A 23,862-nucleotide genomic window follows, 5' to 3' on the forward strand; every position below is an offset into this window, starting at 1 on the left:
TCAAAATCACCCTTGGAGACAGGTGCTGTTACCCCATTTTACAGATGAGAAAACTGATGCAAACAGACCTCAAGGGACTTTTCCAGGATCACACAGCTAGTAAATGCCTAAGATAGCATGTGAACTCTAGTCTTCCTAACTCTCAAATTCAGCCTACCATGCTACCTAGCGCTTTCATCTTTGAGGTAATAGGGACATAGCAGCCATCAAGAAGAGGCCGGCAACAACTTTTAATCCATACAAGGAAATAGAAGGTCCTCCGGGGCCATCTGGGGAAGGAGACAGCATAGAACCCCCTTTCATCTTCAGAAAATGAAGAGTAATTGGCAAACGGTCAAAGAATATGAGCAGGCAGTTTTCCGACGAAGACGTCAAAACAATTTGTAGTCATATGAAAAAATACTCAAAATCATTATTGATTAGAGAAACACAAATTAAAACAACCTTGAGATATCACCTTACATCTATCATATTGGCTAAAATGATTGAAGGGGAAAGGGACAAATGTTGGAGCAGATGTGGAAAAATTGGGACACTGATTCATTGTTGGTGGAATTGTGAACTGATCCAACCACTTTGGAGAGCAATCTGGAATTATGCTCAAAATGTTGCTAAATTGCCTATACCCTTATACCACTGCTAGGTCCATTTCCAAAGATGATTAGGGGAAAAGGAAAAGAACCTCTACGTTCTAAAATATTTATAACAGCTCTTTTTGTGGTGGCAGAGAACTGGCAGTTGGAGGGAGGCCCTCAGTTGGGAAATGGCTGAACAAGGTGTGGTATAGGATCGTGATGGAATACTACCGCGCTCTAAGAAATGAGCTCGATAATCTTAAGCATGGATTAGACTCGTACAAAATAACGAAGCGTGAAGTGAGCAGAACCGAGAGAGTGCTGTATGCCGTGACGGCAATATTGTCTTAAGAACAACTCTGAGTAAGTCATTTTGACTATTATAAATACACAAATTAATTACAAAGGACGTATGAAGGAAGATGCTATCTGCATCCAGAGAAAGAACTGATAAATAGAAGTGTGTATGGAATGATTTTACATATATATGTATATATAGGAATACACACACACGCGTACGTACATACACACACACCAATGTTTGTGTCTACTGGTAGCCAGCTCTAGGGTGGGTGGAGGTGGGGAAGAGAAGGAAAAAAAGAAATTTATATGAGAACTGCGTTATATATTTAAAAGGAATAGCAAGTTGTACATAATAGATTTTCATTTTCATGTGCAATTATCTTTTTTTTAATATACTGTTGTGGAAATGCTTGTTTTATTCCCTAAATAAAAACTAAAATAAATAATTTTAAAGTATACTTGATACATGTGTACATAAAATATATGTTATCTGTAGGGCACAAACAGGTGAAGGGAATGGTTAGGTCTTTACAGAGGATTTCCTGAGGTAGGTCATATTTTCAGTTACCGAGGTGATTTAGAGATGTAAAATATGCAAGATCCTACTGTATCTATTGTTTGTTGATCTAAAAAAGAGGAAAATCTACCATGTGGTAGACCAGAAAAACTGGATAGCGAGATTAAAAGCTTTCCTCAAAAAAGCTGTCTCTCACACGTAGCTTAAAGTAGTCTGTGGGTAGCACGTAGGGGTCCACAGCAAGGCAGGCTGGGGGACAGGGTGGGTATGGCTTTCTTTCAGCTCGCTTCTCTTCAGGGGAGAGGCCTTTCTTTTTGAACACAGTCCACCTGTGTTTCATTTTGAAAACGAACGTAAGCCCCTGGCAGATGGTCGTTCTCACCACCTCACGAGTCAGACGCTCCTGGAAGTAAATAATAAAATTCATACACCAGACTTGTACAACCTAGTGCTGTTCTGTCGTGTTATTCTGATTGCTCTAGGCCCCCAGATCTACTGCCACAGACCAAATTTATTTTGTCTTTCTAGAATAAGTATTGCTCTTTTCCATCCTTATTTGTAAATTTTAGATAAAATATATGAACAGCTTAACATTTCTGCAGGCCAACAGGGTCTTATAGTAGGCAAATGAGACCTAAACAAAAGCAAAAGATATAGAATAGAGAAGCCAGCATACTCAGGTAATTGGAAGAGGGAAATATGGCTTTTCTAGGTATTGTGAGGTCCTCAGATCAGTTGTGTTCTCTGGGCCAATTCTCAGAGCTTTGGATTCCTAGCGCTATTATGCCAGCTTCAATGGGTTAACAGAAGAGAGTCCATTCAGATCTTCCTATTGGCTTTCTCACGGCTTATCTCTCTCTTTTGAAACAAATAAATTGAATTTATTTTTATGAAGATTTGCATTTTTCCTCTGCTCCTCCCTCCCCAAGGAAAACAAAACTCCTGTTACAAACATATATAATCAAGCAAGAAAAATTCCCACATTGTCCTTGTCCAAAAGAATTATGTCTCAATTTGTACTGAGTCTATCATGTCTCTGTCTTAAAGTAGGTAGTGTGTTTTGTCATGATTCCTCTGGAATTCTGGGGGGTCATTTTGTTGATTAGAATTCTTAAGTCTTTCAAAGTTGTTTGTCTTTGCAATATTGTTGTTTTCACTAGATTGTTCTCCTGGCTCCTCTTACTTCATTCTGCATTAATGCACACAAGTCTTCCCAGGTTACTCTGAAACCATCTTTTTTATCACTTCTTACAATACAGTAGTATCCATTGCAGTAGTGTACCATAACTTGTTCGACCATTCCCTAGTCAATGGTCACCACTTCAGGTGCCAATTCTTTGTCATCACAAAAAAATTGCCATAAATATTTTTGTAGGTGATCACTCTCGTCTCAGCTCCAGAGTCTCCTTTGGCTTGGTAGTCAAGGTCAGTCCCGTCCCCCAAATCTCTCTGCCCTAGGACACATAGCACCTATAAGGTTCCATAACGTATGACCACGTTGTTAACTTTGTTTAGCTCTCCCTTGGGTATTTGGGAGATGAATAGCAGGTTAAGAAAATGTGGTTTTTTGGAGCATGTCTTAAAACATAGGAATAACAGGTTCCTGATCAGGAATGGAGTATGCCTAACAAAGGCTGATAAGAATATATTTGCCTGGAAGTTTGCAAACTAATAAAAATAACCTTTAAACTAAAAAGGATGGTATATTCACAAAAATAAATATGATAGAGAGTTGGAATATAGTATAGTAAGAGGAAGAGATGTTGAGATACCCAGATCACAGAAGACAAAACACAAAAAAGGAGCTAATAGTAAGACCCATAGCTTCAGATAGCTGTGTTTAAATGCATAGGAAGAGGAATTAGAGATATTAATATGAAGAAGCAAATTTGACATCATGAGTAACACTGAGACCTATGACTGAAATGACTGGATGTTATACCTTATTCAAAAGAAACAGGATAGGTAAGAAGAGGTTAGAGTAGCATTGTATATTAGGGGAATGTACTCATGTGAGGAAATCTAAGAGTCAGTCGGGAAGTACGAAAAAGAGCATTTGGGCAAAGATTAATGAAAGTAGAAACAGAAGTGGCTTTGTCCCTTGTCACTTGTATAGATAAAGGAAAGGGACAGAGATTTTGGGAAACAGCTTTCAAGCCTGGCACAAAAGCATGATATAATATTGATAGAGGATTTTGATAACCCAGCCGTTGGCCAAAGGGCTCTCTCCAACAAAAGAAGATTACTTTATAGTATCTTACTGATGTTTTCATCTGGTTTTAATTCACACTGAGAGGGATGGGATGACTTATTGCTGGGGGAGAAGGGATGGAAACCTTTAGGGGAGAGTGATCATTTCTATTTGTGACAGAAAAGGAGAGGAAAGCTAGCCATAGTCAGAAATGCACCCTAGATGTTGGGAGAGCATCTTTCAAATGGTTCTGAGGACAAAAAGGTAGATACCATGGATAAACAAGGCAAGTCAGACCAGGAGGGATGGAAAACTCTCAAAAATGAAATTCTAAAGACATAAAAGGGAAACAATTTTGATCAGGAGGAAAAATGGAAGCTTTCTGAAGAGATGGATAAGGATAACACTGTGAACTAATATATGTGTATAATACATAATATACAATAAACTAATATTCAGTATATTATGATATACATGTAATATACATAACATATCAAACTAATATGTAACATACTAGTATGTGCTACTTTATAATAATACAGTATGTGGTATATTATATGTTAATTCTTTATATATTATGTATATTATATACAATACATATATGTATCATTTATCCTTATCCATATCTTCAGAAAGCTTCCATTTTCCACATGATCAAAATTGTTTCCCTTTTGTGTCTTTAGAATACACACACACACATATACACACATGTACGCGCACGCACACACACACACACACACACACACACACACAAAATTCTATATATATGTCACAGTGGATAGAGTGTTGGGCCTGAAGTCTGGAAGGGTCGTCTTCCTGAGTTCAAATATGGCTTCAGATACTAGTGACCCTGGGCAAGTCACTTATCCCATTTGCCTCAGTTTCTTCACCTGTAAAATGAGCTGGAGAAGGAAATGGCAAACCCCTCCAGTATCTTTGCCAAGAAAACCCCAAATGAGATCATGAAGAGTTGGATACAACCGAGCAACAGCAACAAATATATATATATGTATATGTATATGTATATATGTATATATATGCACACACATATATAAATATATACACGTATATAATGTATGTTTATACGTATACACACAGATGTATTACATTGTCTACATCAATATCTTAGTTCACAGTTGGAATAAATATACACACACAGAGTCAATTCTCATCATTCATGGAACTTACGCTCTATAAAATCACCATGAATACTGAATTAGCGAATACTGAGCTAACCCTCACCCTGACCCTCCTGGGGAAGTGCAGGTTTATGTTCCTGTGAGTCTCTGGTTACAGCATTTACTCCAGCACTTTCCAGAGAGGCATCATGTATAGATCAGTAAATTTCCTCTTCCTTTTTCTGGATGTTTGACGTTGTTGGTTCGTTAACATTGAACTCATAACCAGCAGTACTGACTTGTGCCTGAACAAAGCTGATCTTATGCACGTATTTTCTCCATAAGGCACATCTCAGCCTTCTTGTGCTTAGGAACACTAGACAGAACTTCGGCACTACACTTTAGGATCATTTTAAACAGCAAGATTACCCAAAAAAAGGAAAAATGCAAAAAACCATGGCACTAAAGAGATTGCGAAAAGCGTACTTATCTGCAGTTTAAGAGCTAAAACCATAGTCATCCTCAGCTAGCAATGTTCACACAGGGCGTCTCAAACTTTTTTGTCACTCTGTACATATCCAAGAACTGACTTTGGGTCCCAAATAAATTTTGGCAAATAGGTGAGTTTGCAAGTATGGAATCTGAGAATAAGGAGGATTGACTGCATATGCATATCTATGTGTACATGTACATGTGTATATATGCATGGGTGTATATATATGTATGTATATTCATATACGTATGTATATGTAGGATAAACATGGGATTTTATATCCACTCCAATAAATGTAATCCCCAAGAGTTTAGACAACAGATTGAATCTTTTAATCAAAAGGGTAAATTAGGTGTGAACAAGTCTTCAAAGCAATTTAAGCAGATTAAAGTGCTTTGATCATTAGATAAAGACAGATGGAAACCGCATAGGAAATGTGTTATTGTGATAAGTTAAAACCCTGGGCCGATTATAGGAAAGGAAGGAAATAAGCATTTTTAAGCTCCTGTTATGTGCCAAAAGGCACCATCCTAAGCCTTTACAAATATTGTCTCATTTGATTCTCACAACAACCTGGGAAGTAGGTGCTATCTTTATCCCTGTTTCATAATTGAAGAAACTGAGGCAGACAGGTTAAGTTACTTGCCCAGTGTCACACAGCTGTTTATGTCTAAGTTCGGATTTGAACTCAAGTCATCCTGAATCGAGGCACTACGCTACTTAGTTACTTCTCAAAAACAGAAAGATAGATCGGAGTCCAGGCTGGTGGGGGAGAAGTTCCAACCAATACCCTGAGAGGGGCCTGGGTTGCAAAGTATGGTGGGAATAGATATGTTAACTTAAGATAAGCCACTTCCGTTTTGTTTTAAGCTTCCCTTTTGGGACGAAGCATATAGGATAAGGATTTCAGTGGTATAGCTTGGCCATGATGTGTCCCCTAAATTTGGTAGACAACTGCCCTAGTGTGTACTGGTATCTGTGAAATATTAAAATCACTCAAGTGATAAATTTATTAAGCACTTATGATGTGCCGAGCACTGGAGATACAAAGAAAAGTTAAAAGCTGCTCCTGCCTTCAGGGGGCTTACATTCTAATGAGGGAGACAACATACACCCAGTCAGGTACATGCAATATAAGTACAGAGTAGATGTTACTAGCACCTCCTGAGACTGGGAAAGGCCTCCAGGAAGGGGTGGTAGTTGAGGGGAGTCTTAAAGAGAGATGATAGACAGATGTAAAGACAGATGATGGATAATTAGATAGATGATAGATATGTAATTAGGTGATAGTGGATAGACAATTATATATGAAATTAATTAGATATTTAGATGGATAAATTATTAGATTAAAAAGAACATTTCTTAAGCGTTTACTTTGGGGCAGGCACTAGGGATACATATAGAAACAAACAAGACAGTTCCTGTCCTCAAGGGGCTTAAAGAGAGAAGTCAACACACAAAGCGGTGCTAGGGAGTAGGACGGGAAGGTACCTGTGACAGGGAATGGCATAGGTTGTAGGAAGTAGCCTGGTTCTTGGCTAGATAACACAAAAGACTCACCTACCAGAGCTTCTTGAAGCAAGGAGTGCACACCTATTTTCCAGTAGGGAAGAGGCGGTCAGAGAGTGAGGCCAGAGAGGGGATACCATAGGAAGTGTTGAAGTGTTCTGACAACTTCCTTTTCTGATGCTGCATCTCCAAGATGATATCTTTCTGCACAACTCACAAGTCATCAATGACGTTATACTGCATCTTCCATCTGTCCGTTGTCATTTGAGTTACTCACAATTTGGATGAAGGAATTAGATTAAATGATAACTAGGATCCCTACGAGTTCTACATCCTATGATACTATTTACTGGTGATCGAGGGGAAGAAGGGGTTGATTAGAGGAGTACTTGGTCAATTGAACAATTCACCTAAATCAGCCAGAAGACCTTTGCTGGAAGGACATTGTCCATCGGGGTGCACGTGTACTGCAGCACCTTGCCCAGAAGACACAGGAAACTCTTGATTATTGTAACAGGAGGGCAGAGTTTATAATCTCAAAGAGGATCATAAACATGTCTGAAAGGTTCGGAACCGCCGGATATAAGAAACTCTCAAAGTAGAAGGCAGAAGAATCAAAACATTTATTTAGGCTCCACAGTAACCAACCCATGAACCAGAAGCCCCATTTTGATATGTTGATCAAAATCTTCCAGGCCCAATAAGTACGCCTTGCAAGAGTAACCAGGAGGCTACAGAGAAGCATGATTGCGTAAAGCAAAATCATGCTTCCCCCTCGATGGTAATAAGATTACCCACTGGCCTGAAGTCTTTGTTCAGCTTCCTCCCGTAGATCAGCTCTGCTACTGGCAGCTCCTGCCTCAGCTGTGTCTGTGGCTGAAACTGACGTAACTGTCGTAACTGCCTCTGTAACTGCCTCTGGCTCCAACTGTCGCTGTAACTGTCGCTGTAATGGCCTGAAGTCTTTGTTCAGCTTTCTCCCGTAGGTTAGCTCTGCTACTGGCAGCTCCTGCTTCAGCTGTGTCTGTCGCTGTGGCTGTAACTGACGTAACTGTCGTAACTGCCTCTGTAACTGTCGTTGTAACTGTCGCTGGCTCCAACCGGAAAAGGAAGAGAGAAGAATCTCTTCGAGCTGTCCTCTCCCCTCTTATAGGGTCTCTGACATCATCAAGCTCCGCCCGAATGACCAGGGCCGATTGGTTCCTGAGTTGGCCCCTCCCCCTAGCATAGCCGTTAACACCTCCCCTCAGCCAGCCCCATGACTCATCACACAGGAAGTTGTCTGCTTCCCGGCATGCTCCCCGGGCCTCCTGCCCCGGAAGAGCAAGCCACAGTGTCCAGAGGCTCAATGAGGTAAGCTGAGTCATTCAAAGAAAACAAAGGCCATTCTGGCTACACTCCACCCCTTGTTATAGGATACATAATCTAATCAGCCATGTATCCTAGAACATACATTGTGATTCAATTACAAAGGAAACTAAAACATATCATTCATTATAAAGCAAAACATATCATTTGGTGACATTCCTAAACATTGGTTAACGATTCAAATGTGATCCACCCCTAGGTCCCAGCAAGATAATCTCTTCAATCAATCATTCCCAAAATAATTATTAATAATTCAAATGTCCACCCCTAAATCCTTGTATCCATTACATAGGATCAATAATATCATAACAATAAAACAACACAGCAAGGATAACACAAAATAAGTAAACAGAACACTATCATCATTTCCACCCCCCTTGAACGATTGGGGCTCAAAATCTTGGGGTGAGGGGTGAAGGTCTCATTTTCCATAGCTTCTTCATGCTGAAATTGGATGTAGAGATGGCCCTGCCCCCAAAAAGTCCCATTCCAGAGGTCATTTCTTTAACAAGCTGGCAGGAATTCCAAGAATGCTACATGCTTAGGCAGTCACCGGAAAGTGCAGGGTGCTTAAGCCTGAAGGAAACAAAACTAGCAACAAGGTTAGCCAAAACAAAGGACAAAAAGAATAGACAAGTATGGACTATAATTCTTCAAATAAAATCATCTCAAGTTTGGTTGAGATTTCAGTTATGCAAAGATCCAACATCAGAGCCAAACTCAGGTGGGAAATGTTTCTTTTCAAAAGGAACATAATGAGGAAGCCAAGAGGATCCCACCCTAGATAGAGACTAAGATTGTCCTCCCAGCCTTTCCCCAAATGTACAAGTTTTCATCCGTTAATCACACAAGGTCACCTTCACTCTGAGTGGCTTGTGGGCTTGCAGGAGCAGTTCTGATTTCCCTATCTCTCCTGTTATCAAGGCCTTTATCTCTGTACATTCTATATAATTCATTGGTTGGAATTCCATCTATCATTTCAAAACCTACTCCTGCTCTCAATAAAGCAGTAAACATTTCTTTCCTTGTTACTCTCCTTTGGCGCCAAGTTTGCTGGTTATTCACTCTTCTCTCTCGAGGAGATCTATCCCTTCCCCAGTCACCTAAGTCATATAACTGTAAAATCTTATTTATCACTGTTGTAAGACGGCTCCCTACTTCTCCAAGTAATAAATTCAAAATTAGTTGTTTATAAGCAGGGGGAGCTGTCCTAATTATTAAATTCCTATGAGGCAGTCCCATTGGATCATTGTAATATTTGTCTGCAGTTCCTATCATAATGGCAGTCTTCATTACCTCCTCCTTTAGTCTCATGATACAATCTCTAAGTGAATACCAGGGTCTGTGCTCAGTGGGCCACATAGAATCAGTATCATATCTCTTATTGCATCCCACAGCGGCTAATGCCAACAGAGTAGTCCTGCTATCACCATCTCCTTGCTGATGATGTTCCCTAAAAGCTTGTTGAACTAGAGGATCATGGCTGATACCTATGAATCTCATGCAGTCTGTCCCATCTACTGATATTCCACTGGCCCCTTGATCACTGAGTCTTACCATCCAAGATATCAATGGTTCTCCTATTCTTTGGCTGAATCTACTCAAAATATCTGTGACCTCTTGCGGTGAGAAATCTTCCTGAATTTCCCTTGTAACTGAATCTTCACCTCGGGTTTCTGTCTTCCTCCTTTGTATGGGTCGAGCCCTTGTCTGATCATTTAACCATCTCCTATTCTCTATGTGAGGCACATCCTGAACCCCAGTAGTGTTTTGTGCCTCAGCCCCTAACATTGTCTTATTCTCTCCCCACTCACTTCCTCTGCCACCATGGCTAGGACGAAGCAGGCAGTCAGGCTCTTTCTGGGCTGGGTTGAAATGCACTCTGGGCTTTTTTGGTCTCCTGTTGCTCTTAGCCACATTAATAGAAAAGTTCTCATTTGAGTCAGTTTAGTCTTCTGCTATCTGAGATTCCCCTTCTTCCTGTGGGGTAGGAGTGCCCCCATGTCTTTCACTTAATCTCAATCTTTCGTATACTAGCCGGTAGGCTGATAACACTATCCAGCTTTGCCTAGATAGTGATGCCCCTGACTGAATCCCAACTTCTCGTAAACACTTTTCCAAATCCCTAGGATCTCCTCTCCGTAGCCTTGGTTCCCAGTTTTCACAGGGTCCAGCTTTTTTAGCCAATTCTTTTGCTAGGGAGGAATAAAATGGATCCTCCCATCCTGGGATATTCATCTCTTCCTCTGAAATTGTTCTGCTTCTAAATAGAGATCTTATACCTAGCGATCCTGTTCGTGACGCCAAATGTATCAGGAGGGCCGAGTTTATAATCTCAAAGAGGATCATAAACATGTCTGAAAGGTTCGGAACCGCCGGATATAAGAAACTCTCAAAGTAGAAGGCAGAAGAATCAAAACATTTATTTAGGCTCCACAGTAACCAACCCATGAACCAGAAGCCCCATTTTGATATGTTGATCAAAATCTTCCAGGCCCAATAAGTACGCCTTGCAAGAGTAACCAGGAGGCTACAGAGAAGCATGATTGCGTAAAGCAAAATCATGCTTCCCCCTCGATGGTAATAAGATTACCCACTGGCCTGAAGTCTTTGTTCAGCTTCCTCCCATAGATCAGCTCTGCTACTGGCAGCTCCTGCCTCAGCTGTGTCTGTGGCTGAAACTGACGTAACTGTCGTAACTGCCTCTGTAACTGCCTCTGGCTCCAACTGTCGCTGTAACTGTCGCTGTAATGGCCTGAAGTCTTTGTTCAGCTTTCTCCCGTAGGTTAGCTCTGCTACTGGCAGCTCCTGCTTCAGCTGTGTCTGTCGCTGTGGCTGTAACTGACGTAACTGTCGTAACTGCCTCTGTAACTGTCGTTGTAACTGTCGCTGGCTCCAACCGGAAAAGGAAGAGAGAAGAATCTCTTCGAGCTGTCCTCTCCCCTCTTATAGGGTCTCTGACATCATCAAGCTCCGCCCGAATGACCAGGGCCGATTGGTTCCTGAGTTGGCCCCTCCCCCTAGCATAGCCGTTAACACCTCCCCTCAGCCAGCCCCATGACTCATCACACAGGAAGTTGTCTGCTTCCCGGCATGCTCCCCGGGCCTCCTGCCCCGGAAGAGCAAGCCACAGTGTCCAGAGGCTCAATGAGGTAAGCTGAGTCATTCAAAGAAAACAAAGGCCATTCTGGCTACAATTATTTAAAAAAAATTTTGTTTTTAGTTTACAACATTCAGTTCCACAGGTTTTTGAGTTCCAAATTTTCTCTCCCTCCCTCTCCTCCCCCCTCCCCCCAAGATGGCATGTAAACCAATGTAGGTTCTACATACACCTTCACGTTAAACTTATTCACACAATAGTCCAGTTGTAAAGAAGAATTATAACCAATGGAATGAATCATGAGAAAGGAGAAACGAAACCAAAAAAGAAGGAAGAAAAGAGAGCAAAAAGTTTGCCTCAATCTGCATTCAGACTCTGTAATTCTTTCTCTGGATATGCATAGCTTTTTCCATTATGAGTCTTTTGGAGCTGTCTTTGAACCTTGCATTGTCTATCAAAGTTAGTCATCAGGGATACCGTGTGTCTGTAACCGTGTATAATGCTCTCCTGGTTGTGTGTCTATAATTGTGCATAATGATCTCCTGGTTGTGTGTCTGTGACCGTGTATAATGATCTCCTGGTTGTGTGTCTGTGACCGTGTATAATGCTCTCCTGGTCGTGTGTCTGTGACCGTGTATAATGATCTCCTGGTTGTGTGTCTGTGACCGTGTATAATGATCTCCTGGTTGTGTGTCTGTGACCGTGTATAATGATCTCCTGGTTGTGTGTCTGTGACCGTGTATAATGATCTCCTGGTTGTGTGTCTGTGACCGTGTATAATGATCTCCTGGTTGTGTGTCTGTGACCGTGTATAATGATCTCCTGGTTGTGTGTCTGTGACCGTGTATAATGATCTCCTGGTTGTGTGTCTGTGATCGTGTATAATGATCTCCTGGTTGTGTGTCTGTGATCGTGTATAATGCTCTCCTGGTTGTGTGTCTATAATTGTGCATAATGATCTCCTGGTTGTGTGTCTGTGACCGTGTATAATGATCTCCTGGTTGTGTGTCTGTGACCGTGTATAATGATCTCCTGGTTGTGTGTCTGTGACCGTGTATAATGATCTCCTGGTTGTGTGTCTGTGATCGTGTATAATGATCTCCTGGTCGTGTGTCTGTGATCGTGTATAATGATCTCCTGGTTGTGTGTCTGTGACCGTGTATAATGATCTCCTGATTGTGTGTCTGTGACCGTGTATAATGATCTCCTGGTCGTGTGTCTGTGACCGTGTATAATGATCTCCTGGTCGTGTGTCTGTGACCGTGTATAATGATCTCCTGGTCGTGTGTCTGTGACCGTGTATAATGATCTCCTGGTTGTGTGTCTGTGACCGTGTATAATGATCTCCTGGTGGTGTGTCTGTGACCGTGTATAATGATCTCCTGGTTGTGTGTCTGTGACCGTGTATAATGATCTCCTGGTCGTGTGTCTGTGACCGTGTATAATGATCTCCTGGTTGTGTGTCTATAATTGTGCATAATGATCTCCTGGTTGTGTGTCTGTGATCGTGTATAATGATCTGGTCGTGTGTCTGTGACCGTGTATAATGATCTCCTGGTGGTGTGTCTGTGACCGTGTATAATGATCTCCTGGTTGTGTGTCTGTGACCGTGTATAATGATCTCCTGGTTGTGTGTCTGTGACCGTGTATAATGATCTCCTGGTGGTGTGTCTGTGACCGTGTATAATGATCTCCTGGTCGTGTGTCTGTGACCGTGTATAATGATCTCCTGGTTGTGTGTCTATAATTGTGCATAATGATCTCCTGGTGGTGTGTCTGTGATCGTGTATAATGATCTGGTCGTGTGTCTGTGACCGTGTATAATGATCTGGTCGTGTGTCTGTGACCGTGTATAATGATCTCCTGGTCGTGTGTCTGTGACCGTGTATAATGATCTCCTGGTTGTGTGTCTGTGATCGTGTATAATGATCTCCTGGTCGTGTGTCTGTGACCGTGTATAATGATCTCCTGGTCGTGTGTCTGTGATCGTGTATAATGATCTCCTGGTTCTGCTCCCCTCATTCAACATCGGTTCGTATAAGTCTTTCCAGCCCGTTTCTCATTTCTTATTGCACAGTAATATTCCATTACATTCATATACCACAATTTGTTTAGCCGTTCCCCAACTGATGAGAGTTAGTAGGGAATAGGCTCTTTGGGAAGAGCTGCTTTTCCCTGTGGTCTATAAAATCAAGTGGTGAAATGGTTCACTCCTTTTCTTTTCGTGGCCTTTCTTTCCCTTGGACCTGCAGACCAAAGCTCATCAAAGGGTGTGGAGAGGAGGGGATTTCCTCCCCCTCATCCCCAGGAGGATAAAATGGAAACTGGCAGAAGATGCATATGGTAAGTTGCCTGTACTTGCCCAGTGACCCGTTAATGGACTTTGAGTTCCTGGATATCTGCCTTTCTTCTTTCCTTTTTTGAGCAAAACTCAGAGACTAGAGAGTTTCCAAGAATGGATGTCTCTGTGCCTCGGAAATTACCTTGTGAGTAATCATGTGTTCAAGAGTTCTTGAGTTCAGAAGTCAAGTACCATCCTCCTAGGAAGAAAATTTATTCAGCACTGTGCTCCTTTGGGGAGGGAGAGAACCACTGCCTTGTCACGGAGGGACTGAAGTCATGCTATAAAGGAAGAAGGGGAGAAATCCGGACCTTGTTCAACCTAATGTTGCCATGAGCTGCTGGGCAAGTGTAGGTTAGAAAAAATGTGTGTTCACCAATCCTCTAAAGTATGTTTACATTTCAGGGAGTCTATTGGACACTCGAGGGCAGCTAGGTGGCACAGTGCCAGGCCTGGAGTCAAGAAGACTCATCTTCATGAGTTCAAATCCCACTTCAGACACTGACTAGCTGTGTGACCCTGGGCAAGTCACTTCACCCTGTTTGCTTCAGCTTCCTCACCTGTAAAATGAGCTTGAGAAGGAAATGGCTAAACCACTCCATATCTTTGCCAAGAAAATTCCAAAAGGGGTCACAAAGAGTCAGACATGACTGAAACGACTCAGCAACAACAAATGGGCATTTTGCATTGCTTTATGTTTCCACGTTTGTTCACAGGCACACGCGAGTCCTTTGTATCCCGTATTTTTTGTGATGGTTAAAATGAAGGCTGTTCCACACCTGAAGCTAGTATTCTTCACCAAGTGCTGATATGTGAGTTGGGGAACTTCTGACCCACACTTGAAGAAACCTAGACATAAGGCAAGAAGACCAACCAAGAGGCTATTGAAACAACACAGACGAGAGCTGATGAGGGCTTGATCAAGGGGGGTAGCTAGTCAAGCAGGAAGAAGGGACCGTATGGAAGAGAGATTACAGAGGAGGGAAAACCCAAAATATGGCAACCAATTATATATGGGGTAAGGGTTGGCAAGGGGTTGAAAATGACACTGAGGTGACAGGAAGGATGGTGGCCTCCTTGATTGAAACAGGAAAGTTCAGAAGAATAATAAGCTTGAGAGGAGAAATAGAGAATAAATAGAAATAGATAGAAGACTAAACTATTTTGGACATTTTGAATTGGTGATGAATTTGGGACATCCAGTTTGAAATATCAAATAGGCCATTGGAGACTGAAGCTTAGGAGAGAGACTGGAGAGTCATCTGCATAGAGATGATACCTGATTTTGTGGTGGACCGCGATGAGGACACCAAGTAAGAGAGCAAAGAGAAAATGGCTCAGGACAGACCTTGGGGAACCCGCTTCCTCTAAACCGCCTTCAGTCATCAGGTAAGCCACAAGGACATTGCAGTTCAATACTACTGACTGCAAAATGTTCTGAGCTAAGCTTGACTCAGGACTATCTGGGAGTTCAGACTTGGGTTTAGAAGAAAATGACACATTTGCAATGTCTATCTTTGTTGCTGCTCAGTCATTTCATTCATATCTGACTCTTTAAGTCCCTGTTTGGGCTTTTCTTTGCAGAGAGACTGGAGCTGTTTGCCATTTCCTTCTCTACCTCATTTTACAAATGAAGAAACGGAGGCCAGCAGGGTTAAGTGACTTACTCAGGGTCACACAAGTAAATGTCTAAGGCCAGATTTGAACTTAGGAAGATAAGTCTTCCTGATTCCAAGCCTGACACACTAGCTAATGTCTATCAAACCTTTAACAAAAGTAATTTTACTTAACAATAGCACGGAAAGGGGCAGCTTGGTGGCACCGGCCCAGGAGTCTAGAAGGACCCGAGTTCAAATGCGGCTTCAGACGCTTGACACACTTGCTAGCTGTGTGACCTTGAGCAAGTCACTTAACCCCAATTGCCCTGCCTTCCCCCCTCCTAAAAACAAACAGACAAAAAAACCCAATAACATGGAAAGGACAGCCAGCAAGGACACAGCACTAGTTAGTAATAGCTAGCATTTACGCAGTTGTTCTAAGATTTGCAAAGTGCTTTATAAATATGATCTCTTTGCCCCTCACAAAAGCCTTGGGAGATGGGTGCTATCCTTGTTTTGAAGGGGAGGAATCTGAGACCGACAAAAGCAAAGTGACTCGACCCAGGGTCTCACAGCCACTGAGTGTCTGAGGTCACACTTGAATTCGGGCTTAGCCTTGGATCCACTGGGCCACCAGCGGCCTCTAAAAACCTAGGTGGGTGGAGCTTCCCTCCTAGACTTGGCATTGGCCAGGGTGCACACCTCGGTCACCGGGGTGTCAGGACTGAGTACCTGACGTCTGTGAATGATGGCGATGAGTCTTCCTGACTCCAGGCCTGGCACATCCCACCCTGCAGGGTTGTTGCGAGGCCCAAATGCAGTGATAATTGTAAAGGGTTCGCATTATATAAATGCTAGCTACTATTAACTCTCAGTTCCCTGGACCAGTAAAGTCACAAGAAGGTTTCGCTGCCTCTTAGGAAGAACTGGCCTTGCCCATGGGGAGTAGATGGTGCTCTTACTGCCACTGTCGAACCGATCAGAGGGCACACTCTTTGTAAACTCAGAAAGCCAAGTAGGTGCCCGGCCTTGTCTAGCGTAGAAGTCTTCCTGAGAGATTCTCACACTCTGATTGCACTTCTCCCTGGCTCCCTGAGACAGTTGGTATAATAGGAAGAGCACTGGATTCGGAGTCAGACCTGGATTCCAATCCTGACTACCTTTCTGACCATATGCAATTCCACTCTCTGGGCTCAGTTTCCTCTTCTGAAAAATGAGGAGATTGGACTAGATGAAATGGCTTTAGTTCTGATTCCCATGGGAATATGAAAGCAGCACAGTACAATAGAAACCATGATGGATTTATAGTCACAGTACCTGAGTTCAAATTCTGACTTGGCAATCTGTGTAACCTTAGGCAAGTCACTTAACCTCTGGACCTTTCTGATAAGTTGTTTCAGTTGTGGCCAACTCTCTGTGATCCTATTTGGGGTTTTCTTGGCAAAGATACTGGAGTGGTTTGCCATTGCCTTCTCCAGCTCATTTTACAGATGAGGAAACTGAGGCAAACAGGGTGAAGTGACTTGCCCAGGGTCACTCAGGCCACATCTGAACTCAAGAAGATGAGTCTTCCTGACTGCAGGCGGGGCACTCTATCCACTGCTCCACCTAGCTACCCCCAAACCTCTGGACTTACATTTTGCTATGCATAAAATGAAGGAGTTAAACTATACATACATGCAGCCTCTAAGGCCCCACTTCTGCTTACATCTATGATCCCTATGAATCTATGCTGCTTCTGCCTCCAGTGGTGCAAGCTGAGCTTTCTCTGACCACTAAGGAAGTAAGTAGGTCTCTCACCTGGGTCCTAATTCTTAACACCCTAGGTCATACCTAAGGAAATACAGAGCCAGGAGAAAATCATACTATGTGGATTCCTTCCCCAACATTTCACCCACGTGAAATCTGGATTGGGATGAATTTCCAGGGCAGGCTTGAAAGGCAAAAGAAGTAGGCAAAAGGGACGTGATATCACAGCAGGGAGACATGGAACCTGAGTGGGTGTGTATCAGGCAGCCAGTCCTTGTCACACCCGTGTTGCCTTGGTACCAAAGGGGAGGTGGTGGGAGGGGAGAGGAGAGAGTAATTATAGATTTTGTTGCCTGGCAGCACCTTCAATCCTACCCACTTTACTTTAGTTAAGGACGGGGTGGGGAAATATTACCCATGCTCCCATCGGTTTTAGCACTAGGTGATGAGCTGGTGCACACCCCCTCCCCACCACCCCAGTCACTTCCCAGGCTGTCTCCCTCAGTTACCTTCTGCATTATTCCAATCCCCCTGAACAAGGTGGGAACCCGGATTCCCTCTCTTTTACTAAATCCCAGAGACAAAGCCTGAGCCCTGAGCCCTGGACTGGATCCTGATTCTCTGATTCTCAGTAGATGGTCGGCCCTGGCTCCTGGCTTCTAATAACTCCCCCATTCCTCATCTAACTCTTGGCTACCTAATATCCACCCCACTGATGTCCTTTACATACAAGAAAACATGAATAGAGTCTGACCGAACTTCACCTTAAGATCAGGACACTCTCCCTCCCTTCAGCTTCACTTTGCCCATTTATAACATTTTTTTCCCATTTGTAACTGACTGATCTTTTGAAATACTGATCTGCTTAACACCATATCTCACTTTCCTACACAACAAACTCTAGTGGCTCCCTATTGCTTCTAGGATCGAATAAATATAAACTCCTTCTTTGGCTTTTAAAGTCAAATCTGGCCCCAACCTACGTTTTCAGCCTTATGATATCATTTCTCTTCCTACACCCTAAGGTCCAGTCAAACCATCCTGCTTGGTGCTCCTCACACAGGATGGTCCAGCCTGCACCTCTGCATCTTTGCATTAGCAGTCCTGGAATGAATGCTCACCTTACTTCTGCCTCTTAGGATCCTATCGCCTTCCAAACTGCTCAAGCACCAAGCCTCTGCTCAATGGTCGAGTTTTTCCTGATCCCGCTAGCTCTCCCTCCTCCCAAATCAACTATGTGTATATATACATGTATGTATATGCATACACACACACATATACACATCTGCATGTATACATATATTGTATACACACATTTGTATGTAAATATTGTAGTTATATGCATTTGAATATTTACATACTCTGTATATAGAGAGTGCATATGTATAGTATATATACACGGTATGTATGTATGCGTATACACAGTATATACATGTATATTGTGTGTATGTGTATATATATGTGTGTGTGTATATATATATACTGTGAAAATATACACTGTGAAAAAATGGTTTTTAATCATAATCTGGGAGATGCAGAGCTTCCCTCAGCCCCCTACTTCCAAAGTTCAGTTTTTCGTCAGAAGGGCATCACCGATAATGAGATTGCATTGACTCTCCTTATCCTGGTCAAACCCCAACCCTAGCTCAGAAGTAATTTAATCTAAGGCAGGGAGGCCCACCGTGTCCTGCTCAGGCTTCAGTGAAGACAAATTCTTCTGTCTAGGTAGCCCAAATCCTGAGGGTGGTCTGATAAAAGAGGCATTTCCTTTGTCCAGAGGTAAAATGATGATGGAGTGATATCTGACCCTGTTGGAAAGGTCTGTAAACTGTGCACCCGAACTGCAAAAGAGCCCAGTTCCAGACTGGCTCCCATGCATGCATGTGGCCAGCTTTGAGAGAAGTACAACGAAGGACACAGCCTTATCCTGTTTGCCTTTTTTAGACCAAACACTGAGGTTGATCTCACACACACACACACACACACACACACACACACACACACACACACCCCACAGATAGAGATAGATAGATAGATATTCATATGTAACAAACCAGTCTGTCTACATCCCTCCCTTGGGGTTCTAGAGGTACCCCTGGAGGGTTGAGATGTCTGTTTTCTAATGCTACCAGCTTGAGCCCCAATTCTAGTAGGGTCCTTTCGCTGTTAACTGCCAGTGACTGGTGTCCCAGTTGTTTAACCAATGAACAATTAGCTTTTAACCAATTTAATCAATCAGTTAGTTTTTCCAAAGGAATATTCACTTCAAAGAGATAACAAGGACCAAAGTAAAGACATTTCTCTCCGCACTCCCCCTCCCCACTCCCCCGTCAGTGCCTCGGGGAAACCCTCTCATCTACACTACTTTTGTCCCAGGGGAGAATGGTTTCAAGCTCCATGTAGTCTTTGTGTGACATTGGCTTAAAACCAAATGCAGCACCGAAACAGGGTGAGTCCTCATGTTAGCCACTGCTGGGCTGAGTCCTGAAGGTTTCATCACTTTCTGGGGCACTGACTGACTGTGAAATCCAGCCTGTACTCCACTCCTGGACCTTGGGTGGCTCATTTTCCTGACCTCTTGATGCTCACAAGACTGTAGCTGCCATTCTCTTTCTCCTGAAAGAACTAATACTAAAGCAAAGAACTGAAGGGGAAATATTGGCCTCAGAAGGGGAGAGTCCAAGACAGCGGTGTTCCGGAAGAATGTTTAACAATCATCTTCCTGGTGGGGGCGGGGCAGAGGAGAATGTATACAAGACACACTTCTAAGTTTAATCTGAATTATTAACATTTTCTCCAACACTTCCTTAAGTCTCGACAATCAACAAAACAAATCAGGTCCTGATTTGTAGCATTTGCCAATTTGCAAGGTTTAAATGTTTATATTGCAAATTTCTCATATTAAATAATTGTTTATAATTAATTGTTGGCAACAAGCATTATATTAAATGAGTATTTATGAGTATTATTTTATATGATTGTAATAACTAATAGATTGAGTGCATTCTTTGCTCTATTAGTATATTTAATGTTAATAATGCAATAATATATTTAATAAATTTAACAATTGACTCTTCTTAGCCGCTAGGTGGCAGCACCAGATAGAGCACTGGTCAGGGAATCAGGAAGACCTGAGTTCAAACTGGACCTCAAACATTTACTATGAGCTCAGTAACCTTGAGCAAAGGCACCTAACTTCTGTTTTCCTCAATTTTATCATCTATAAAATGGGGGTGACAAAAGCACCCGACTCCTGGTTGTTGTGAAGCCCAAATGAGATAGTAATTGTAAATTGCTTAGCGCGGTGCCTGGCACACAGCAAGAGCCATATAATTGTTAGATATTGTTATCCCATGAGCCCGTTTGAGCTGGCCCCTGCACATCTCTGGCCCCTGCACATCCCTGCCCCAAGGTCTTTCCCCATACAGTGCTGCTTCTCTTCGATTGGAAAGCCAGCAGTAGGAAGAGTCAGCCAAAGGGAACAAGTCAGTCCAAGAAGGGACAAGGCTGGCTAGGGCTTTCTGAATGCCTCCGTGTTCCAGCTGCACAGGCACAGCCCAGGAAACTCCTGTTCACCACTTACAGAATGTCTGTGCATGCTCCGAATCTCTTCGAGATTTTCCACGTCACCAAGACTCTCCTGGAGGCAGATCCCCAGCCTCCTTCATGTGAAACACTAAATGAGTGGTACTCTGCATACCCCTGTCAGGTCTGGACTGAACGGCCAGTCCCCTATTACATGCACGTAACTGTTTATGTACCTGTCATATCTCCACCTACCCAGAATGCAAATTCCACCAAGGCAGGATCCATTTCATTTTTGCTTTTGCATCACCAGCTCCTGGCCCATAATGGGCACATGATACTTTTAGAATCAGTGAATGAACCCAAGACCAGTCAAGTCAACAGACAAGTCAGAGTACCTGAGCTTTGAGTTATCTGTTTGGTAAATGGAACAGTGAATAGTACACTGGACTTGGAATCGTGAAATCCAGCCTCAGATTCTTACTAGCCATGTGACCCTGGACAAGTCACTTTTCCCTGTTTGCCTCAGTTTCCTCATCTGTAAAACGAGCTGGAGAAGGAAATGGCAAACTGGTCCCCTATCTTCATCGAGAAAACCCCAGAATGGGTCCCAAAGAGTCAGACACAACTGAACAATGACAAAATGGCCATCCTCTGGGACCCGACGTTTATCAGTTTCCCTATTAAATTCCTGCTCTTTTCATTTGAATTTCTGTTCTTTTCTCTCTTTTTCAACCTGCTCTTTCTCTTTTCTTCCATTTTCCCCTGACTTGTATTCAGGGTTGGCCATTTACTTACTTATGCCTGCTGACATGGAGATCAAATGTTTTTAGAGCTGGCAGGACCTTAGAATCCATCTAGTTCAACTCCCCTAGTTTTATACATGACAAAGCTAAGCACCAGAGGCTAAAATACTTGTCCAAGGTCCCATGAGTTATTAGAAGTAGAGTTGAGATTTGAACCCAAGTCTTCTGCCTCCAAATCCAGTGCTCGTTTCACAGGAGATAGCAGGAGATAGTGAGGTGGTACAGCAGATGGAACCCTGGACTTGGAGTCAGGAAGACCTGAGTTCAAATCCAGTCTCAGGCAGTCACTAGCTGTGGGACCCTGGGCATGTCACTTAACCTCTGTCTGCCTCAGTTTTCTCAACTGCAAAATGAGGATAATAAAGCACCCACCTTCCAGGGTGTTGTTGAAGATCAAAGGAGATGATATTTGAAAAGTGCCTGGCACATGGTAGGCGCTTAATAAATGCTTATTTCCTTCCTACCACACACCTGCCATATTATTGAGGCTTGGAAGGGCCCAGGCTATAGTTTCTGGGGTTTTCTTGAGGCAATCAGAGTTAAATGACTTGCCCCCAGGTCACACAGCTAGTACATATCTGAGACTGGATTTGAACTCAGGTCCTCCTGACTTCAGGGCCAGTGCTCTATCTATGCTGACATCTAGCTGCCCCCAGGATATTATTTTTAAAAAAAAAATATGGAATGATCCATGAATTTGTATGTCATCCTTGCACAGGGACCATACTAATCTCTGTATTATTCCAATCTGAGTATAACATGCTTCCAAAGAGAGCACAGTAAAGAGCTTTTAATGCCTTAACAGAGAACTTCATATTTGATCCTGTAGGTAGTAGGGAGCCATTGAAATTTACTGAATAGGGGGATGGCATGGTCAGACCTGAGGTTTAGGAAATAGGGTAGGTAATAGGGAGCCATTGAAATTTACTGAGTAGGGGGATGGCATGGTCAGACCTGAGGTTTGGAAAATCACTTGGGCAGCTAGCAGGGGAGGAGAGATCGTAGGGGAGATATGAAGGGCTTTGAAGAGTTCCAAAGGGATTTTTGTAATCGTTATCATTTTACTTAGGCAGAGTCAGAAACCATTTACAGTATTGATTGTGCTACGTGGGGGTGCCCACCCAAAAGCAGCCACCATACCATTGCATCATGACTACTACACTTTCTCACTTGGCCTGAAATGTCTATTGCTGGACACATTGGTGAGTTACGTATCAGAGGTGAAAGCCGGGTGACACCCTGGGATTGATTACTATGTGACAGCTGGCTGCTACTGCGGACTGGGAGTCCGGAAGGAAGACCTGAGCTGGAATCAGGCCTCAGGCACTGTCCAGCGATGTGACCCTGGACAGGCCTTCAACCTCTCGCAGCCTCAGCTTCTGCACCTGTGAAATGAAGGAACCGCACCTCTGAGGTCCTTTCCTGCTCTCAGTCTGTGGTATCAAATGGAATTATTTTGATTTCTTCATCTGTAAAACTAGGGAAGTTCTAAGGTCCTGCCATCTCTAAATACTTGGCTTCCATGCCAGCAGGCACGAGTAAGGTGATGCCAACTGTTTGTATGTCTTCCTTTGTCCTCAGCAAAGTTGCATACTTAGCTATTCGAAGAATTGCATTTTATTATGGGTGAAGTCCCATATGCAGCCACTGTCATCAGGAGGTTTCCTGATTGGCTGCCACTGAATCTAAGTTAAGGGCAGGTAGGCCACAGAGCTCTGGGCCCGGAGTCAGGAAGACTCCTCTTCCTGAGTTCAAATCTAGCCTCAGACACTTACTAGCTACATGACCCTGGGTAAGTCACTTCACCGTGTTTGCCTCAGGTTCCTCGTCTGTAAAATGAGCTGGAGAAGGAAATGGCAAATCACCCCAGTATCTTTGCCAAGAAAACCCCAAACAGGGTCATGAAGAGTAGGACTCAGCTGAAGACAACAGCTCCTTTTGTCTGGCTATGTTTGAAAAACCGGGCTTTGTCACTTTCTACATGACCCTGGGTAAATCACATAGCTTTCCTAAGCCTCTGTTGTCAGCTTAACAGAAAGCCTTTTAGACTTTTTCTATAGAGGCAACCCCTTTTCATACCCTGCTGAACTTAGGGTGAGGAAGGCCTGAGTTCAAATCCTGCCCCAGACGCTTAACTGGCTATCTGACTCTGGGTGAATGTCTTAACTTCTCAGCCTCACTTTCGTCATCTGATAAAATGGGTGCCTTACAGGATTAGTTCTAAGGATCAAATAAGATAATATACAGAATGCGGTTTGTAAACCTTAAATTGCTGTTGTCACCTGCTTTGGGACTCTGACTTTGATCCGTGCTTCTGAATAGAGTGCAGCGTCATCTCCCCAGATCAGACCCGAGGGTGGCGACAAGGCGATCGACATACATCTCCTCGTACACTCTGAATGTACGCGCGTGAGTGAATATTTACCCAGTGGCTTCAAGGCTAACGATAAGCCCTATAATTAGATTGGAGGTATGGCTCTGGACTAACACACTTACCGGTCTATTATTTCTGAATTTCCATATTCTTTCCCCTTCCGCCCAGTATGCTCTAGAAGGCATCCTCTTGTGACCCGGGTCAGGAAACAGATGAGTGGCAGAAAGGGGATGTAGGTGCTAGGAACCCTCACCTGGAGACAGTGGCAGGGCGAGAGAGAAAGGTACATTAGCGT

At 43.1% G+C, this 23,862-nt stretch overlaps 1 non-coding gene across 1 annotated transcript; it reads right to left on the reverse strand.

Annotated features, from left to right (window-relative positions):
* Positions 1-21,866: 21,866 nt before the first annotated feature.
* Positions 21,867-21,971, reverse strand: LOC118858912. Its single transcript, XR_005011027.1, has one exon. It is a non-coding gene; the product is annotated as a U6 spliceosomal RNA (small nuclear RNA).
* Positions 21,972-23,862: the final 1,891 nt, after the last annotated feature.

Source organism: Trichosurus vulpecula, chromosome 7 (assembly GCF_011100635.1).
Source record: "Trichosurus vulpecula isolate mTriVul1 chromosome 7, mTriVul1.pri, whole genome shotgun sequence".
Taxonomy (NCBI): Eukaryota; Metazoa; Chordata; class Mammalia; order Diprotodontia; family Phalangeridae; genus Trichosurus; species Trichosurus vulpecula.